The sequence below is a fragment of the Xenopus laevis genome, chromosome 4S (assembly GCF_017654675.1).
Source record: "Xenopus laevis strain J_2021 chromosome 4S, Xenopus_laevis_v10.1, whole genome shotgun sequence".
In the NCBI taxonomy this organism is placed as follows: domain Eukaryota; kingdom Metazoa; phylum Chordata; class Amphibia; order Anura; family Pipidae; genus Xenopus; species Xenopus laevis.
This window is the reverse complement of record NC_054378.1, coordinates 46,152,938-46,159,187: the sequence shown is the minus strand read 5'-3', so window position 1 is coordinate 46,159,187 and position 6,250 is coordinate 46,152,938.

Sequence of the window (6,250 nt, the reverse complement as noted above, 5' to 3'; positions counted from 1 at the left end):
CATTTTTAGTTATTGGGTAGTGGGGTTGTCGGGATGAGGCAAGGCCATGGCAATGTTTATGCTTTGTGGTGGGGTTCAGAGTTTCCAACTGTTCTATTTACTGCGGTTTATATCAAGACTGTCAAAATCTATAACTGCCAAAATAATTTCCATTCCCCTTACTGAATAGGGACTGTGGGATTTATTACATGGCACATCACTCACTCTGACCGGCATGAGTTTGGACAGCTGCAAACTAAAATTCATAGTTTTTTAGGGCACGCCGTGGCTTCTGCACATCAAGGACCCATGCTAACTGCTGTCTTTGTAGTCTCTTTAGCAGAATAGAGATATTAATAATCAACAACTTTATCAAAAATATCTCTCCAGCTCTAAAGTTACAACGTAATTGGCCTGTCTATATATATTGCATTTCACCTGGACATACTTGGGTGGATTCTTCCTTCATACAATTCCGTCATCTCTGTCTAACTGTATAATGAATGATGGGTGCTTGGAACCCAAACCAGAAACTTATCTCAAATTCTGGTGGCAGTGCAATATAGCTGATGAGCAATAAAATATCAACAAGATGGCTAATAACTCCATCTGCACATGCTATTAATTTACTGCCCAAACTACAATTTCTTGTCTGAACTTGTGTTTAGTATGTCGGTCATGGCCTGATGGTACAAAATATATACCCTATCAGGCTTTAAGAGCTTGGATTACATTAATCTTTCTTGCCCCCCAACTAATGGTAGTAGCAATAGTAGTTGCAAAATGTACCATTTACATTTATTAAACAATATATATAATGCTATAATGTGTTCATCTGCTACAGTCCAGACTGTTCCAATTCAACTAAAGTATTAAATGTATGTATTGTAAAAAAACATCTTGGAAGCTTGGATCAAAACCTCCAGTTAACTATCAACAAGCTTCTATGATAAATTCTTCTTTGCCCATCTTTATGTCTCTTTTTAACTTTTCGACTGCATTTTTGAAATCAGTTTATATAACACTGCTTTTGTATACAAGTGCACCCAAGCTTGGGGTATGCTGGCGCTCTAAGGATACTAAAAATGATGGGAAGTCTGACAGTGACAATTCCCATTGCAGCTGTATGTGATATAAACAGGGCACTGGTTTTACTCTTCACTGGTATGTGCTTTGCAGTACCGACCCTTTCACCACAGCTGCTTTTTAATACCAGCCCATTTTTTCCAGGATGGGTTATTTTATTATATTCAAAAATTACTATACTATTTTCATGGGAAGGAACAGTTCACCTTGAAATTAACTTTTAGGATAAAGAAGCCAGTGATACTCTAAGATAGTTTTGCAGCTGGTTTTCATTTTTTTATTCTTTGCAGGTTTTTAATTATCAAATACATTGGTCTGCAACTCTTCACTTTAATTTGCAATCTGGCTTCTAAGGTTCCACTGACCCTAACAGCCAGAACAGACAACCAAGCAGACTAGAACTTTAATAGGATATAGGAAAGGGGTTGAACAGAAAGATAAGTTCTAATACAGATATTAGTAACATTTAAATCTAGCTTCAGGGTAAGTTTTCTTTATGGATGCTAGCCTCAGTGGCTTCCACATACGTAACAATTTAAATGTTGGGCTTGAGAAAGACAGAATAGAAAGGAACAGAAAATAAAAAACACCAAAAGCAAATTGTCACAGCATACAGGTAGGACTAGGATGAATAGCCGCTTTAATGGATTTTGCTCAAAAATGTGCTGTGTAATTCTATGATAGTGTCTGGGAGTTTTATAAACGAAATAACAGAATTATAAATTGATGCAGTGTCACTTCTCGTTCCGATAATACATTTATAGTACTGATAAGGGTAAGTGAAAACATATGCAGCAAAGTTTGCATTCCCATTCTTTAATTCAGAAGAATTCTAGGTGGGCCAAAAGTCCTTGTAGGCGACTCAGTCTAGCTTTGGAGGAAATGCTCCTGGAATTATAGAAGGGTGACTTTTAAATGCAATATGTTTATACATGTACAACTATTTATGAACCATGGAAAGGGTTACTTTGCCATTGCATCTCTGTGCCATGCGATAACTGCACACAAATGGGGCATAATGTGCTACACCCACATGCTTAATGGCAATAGTTATATCAGGAACTATTGTTATAAAAATGTGTTATGCTATTAGCATCATTCGAGGGGGGTTGTGGAAGCACTCAAGGCTAAATCAAGTATATTTAAGTTTAATGGAAGTGCTACTTACAATGCACTTCCCTGGTATGCTATTAGCATCCCCTAAATAGTAAGTAATAAAGAAAGAGCAGACATTGGCAAACAATTTGTCGTCATAAGAACTTGCAAAATATTTTCTGCAGCTTCAGGCTGCAGAGATACAATATCAACGACACTATTATGGGTGTGTGTGGGTCCTGGCCTTACATGTGAGTCCAAAGACCACCTCTGTAAATGCCAAAAGCAAGACCCCTGCCCTAAAGCAGAAAACATAACTCTTTCCTTTTAAAATGTACAGTTCAGTTTTAGCCTTATAAAGACATTTCTGCTTTTACACTCTAAAACCACCAGTGACTGGTGTCTGTGACCTCTGTGTTACAGTACTCCCACTAACTAAATAGACACAGCCCAAGAGAAGAGAGACTTAGCATAAATCACTTTGCCTGACAAGGACCACCTGGTAAATTTACCCTGCATTGTAGGTACCTTGTCTGCTCTGAGCTGCTGACTGTGCGGTTTCATAAGTTTTATGGGTGTTGTGGAGGGGAATCTCTCTGTTTATATTGAATGTTAAATGTTCATCTCTATTAGTTGTAGATTCACTCTCACTCAGCAGGAACAAAAAAGTCCAACTTGTTACTGGGACCATCTGTCTCCTTAAAGTTTAATGGAGGCTTGCGGCTCTGTGACTGTGACATTGATCTAAGTTCAAATCTCAGTGTCAACTTCATGTTTCCTTTACAAGGTTTTAGGTTTATGAATTTATATTCTTATTCTGGTCATTTAAGTAGCGTCAACCCATTTTGCACTTTACAAAGTTTATGTCCCAATGGAGCTTACAGTCTATTATACGCAAAACATGCAATGGTCTTCCCCTTTGTGCCAGGAGGATGTGTCAACCAATTAAAACTTATAAAGATGAACTGGGGACAGGTATAGAACCTGTTATCCAGAATGCTTGGGACCTGGAGGATAAGGATTTTATTGTAATTTGAATCACCAGAACTTAAGTCTGTTAAATATCAAAATAAATAATATAACAGTATAATTGTTTTGCCTCCAATATGGATTCATGCTGCTTAGTTACCATAAACAACAAGATAATGTTTTATAATTACAGAGTAAAAGAATTTTTTTTTTTTAAATAGAACGATTTGATTATATTTGAGTCTGGGGGAGTTGTCTTGTTAATCAGGGCTTTCTCGATAACAGATCCTATACCTGTTCTACTATTGGTATCCAGCTTCATATGTTGATGTGCCCTCAAGTTAAGTCAATGTAAAACCTTTCAAAGTGTTGATCCAGAAGAAAGCTCTTACTGTTCTAGTTCTTATTCATTCTTAATTCAGAATAAGGCTTTTTTCTCTTTGTTTTCACATGACTGGGGGCAGCTGAGAAATTGACAATATGTCTAGCCCCATGTCAGAATTCAAAATTGAATATAAAAAATCTGTTTGCTCTTTTGATAAATGGATTTCAGTGCAGAATTCTGCTGGAGTAGCACTATTTAATGATGAATTTTGAAAAAAACATGTTTTCCGATGGCAGGATCTCTTTAATCTTTTGCCTCTTGTCCTGACATCTAGGAAAGTTCAGCAAGCACTGTAATGCACTTAACAGCATTTAATTATCTCTGGAGCAGTGGAAAATGATATATTGTGAAAATAATATCATTTCACTAAAATAACAGTTTTAGAAACCATGGAAAAAGTGGTTGGCCACAACAATTTAATCACATATTGGACCAGTGCAAAAGTTTGGCAACGGCAGTGGAGAGATCTGGTCATGATTACCTACCCAGGAGTACTAAAACAATGGTGGGGTTCACCCAAGGCAATTGATATATGTACGCTGTAAATGATTCTTATTATCATCCTTTATTTACATAGTGGTGACACAATTATCCAGCACGTTAACCCTTTTAGAGCTGTAGATCATTTATTCTGTGGCCTTTACCCACATGCACCTGAGTGCCAGTGCCTACGAATTTATGTTTTCAATCAAACGCCGACCTCATGTTGACATCCAGATGTTGATAAGAGTTTAAATACCAATGAAATTGTATTATAAAGAGGGAGTTTTATCTGTTTCTAAGCCCTCTGTTATAATGTATCCTGGATATGAAAACTGAGGGCTTGAGATGCCACATTCTTAACTAAATGTCCATTTAGTCAACAGTACAAAATTTGGTGGCAGTTTTTGCCAAAAAAGGTATAGCACTGCCATACTAGCCTATGTGACTATGAGCCTTCTGACAACAAATTTGTCTGCCCACAAATGTGTTCATGAACCACCATGGTGGGTAGATAATGCATGATTTAGCTTCACAACAGGCTATAAATCATCAGAAATTCAGGAGTTTATAGTACTTGGGAAATTATGCCCAGACTGCACACAGACGGTCAAAAGCAGTGAATAAAGAAATTTAATTTGGAGCTAATGGTTTTTTATTGTCCTGGATACTGACTTAACTACAGCATGATTATATTATCTCTGAAAACCTTTGCTTGAAAGCAACATCTTTGTCTGAGAGATCTGAGATTCATATGAGGTATTGCTTGCTGCCCAAGGATGGGATAAATGATACCCATGTTTTTGTAGGAAAGCTCAGGTGTCAATCTGAAGGGAACAAGTTTTATGTAAATGCAGAATGTCCAAGTTGCGTCCATCTGGCAGTTATTCAACACGCAGCAGAGCCACCCACCAACCAGTCCTCACCACTATTCATAGCTGTGCTTGTTTTTTTACCCCCATAGCTGTTATTATTATTAATTCTGCTTTTATAACATAATTAAAACCTGCAGTATCGGGCATGTATTTACCCCCTAAAATGCACTGCACACAGGATTTTTTTCATTCAATTAGGCCATTTTTTAACAGAAACATGTAATCATCTGAGTGGCATGAACTGTCATACACCTAATGAATGTGCAAAGGCAGGAAATAGTCTAATGATGCTTTAAATACAGTGTAAGGTCTATTGCAGTGGAGTAACTACCCACCACTGGGCCCAGGTGCAGGATGTTAATCCAAGCAGAACCGCCACCCCCGACCCCAGAATAACACGGCAGCATTTACGCTGAAAAATTCCCTCTTGCATTGTGTATTGATTTTTTATTTTTTGTAATCTCTTTGTTCAATGCATACATCCATTTATTGTACAGAAGTGCTCAACATGTTGGTGAATACTTTTTAATAATAATAATTATACAGGGGCTGATTAAAGGAACAGTAACATCAAACATTTTTATAAAAAAATTTGTTAGTATACAACAAAAAAAAAACACCAACACAAATTAAAATGTAAAATAGCAAAGCCTTTATTAAGAAATAACTTACATAAACTCCACTTCTTGTCCTCTACAGAAAAGGCGACATGGTGACCATCCATCCTGCGGTGCTCGATTTCTCCTCCCTGGCTATTCACTGACAGCGCATCCACCCCAATCTCCTTCTCTACTTCATCCTCCTCCCAGGGTCGGCGGGCTCCCCATTGCCTCCACATGAGGTGCACGAAGGTAGAGGATGGCAGCGTCCGGTGCGTCTCACAAGATCCGTTCCAACAGCTCTTTCCTTTCATTGCGCTCGCACTTTGCACGCAGCGCTACACAACTCAGGCCGCACACAATCTGTGCTTTCCCTGACTGGCCAGTGTGATTGCGTCTCCCCAGCAGTCCTGTCTGTCCCCAGGCTCCCTCCATGATGTCCTGCCAGTGTCCCCCGCCTCCTGCAGCAGCCTACTGTCACTGCACCGTCTGCTCCACCGAGCTGATGAACATGTTGTGCGGACAAAACAGACCAGAGGCCAATAACTTACATCCTCTTGTATGTTGTTAAAATGTGCCAATTATTATTTACACACTTACTTCTTTTGTCTAGACCACTGTACTTTCTTATAGTCATAATAGCTTGGGTCCATTTTTTGGAACTCATACCCGACCCCCACCTGCAACCTGCAATTTGCAACCCGGACCGCAACCCGCATTCTTACCTGCTTGGACCCGCTACCCCACTCAACCCGCAAGTACCTTATCCACAACTCGGACCC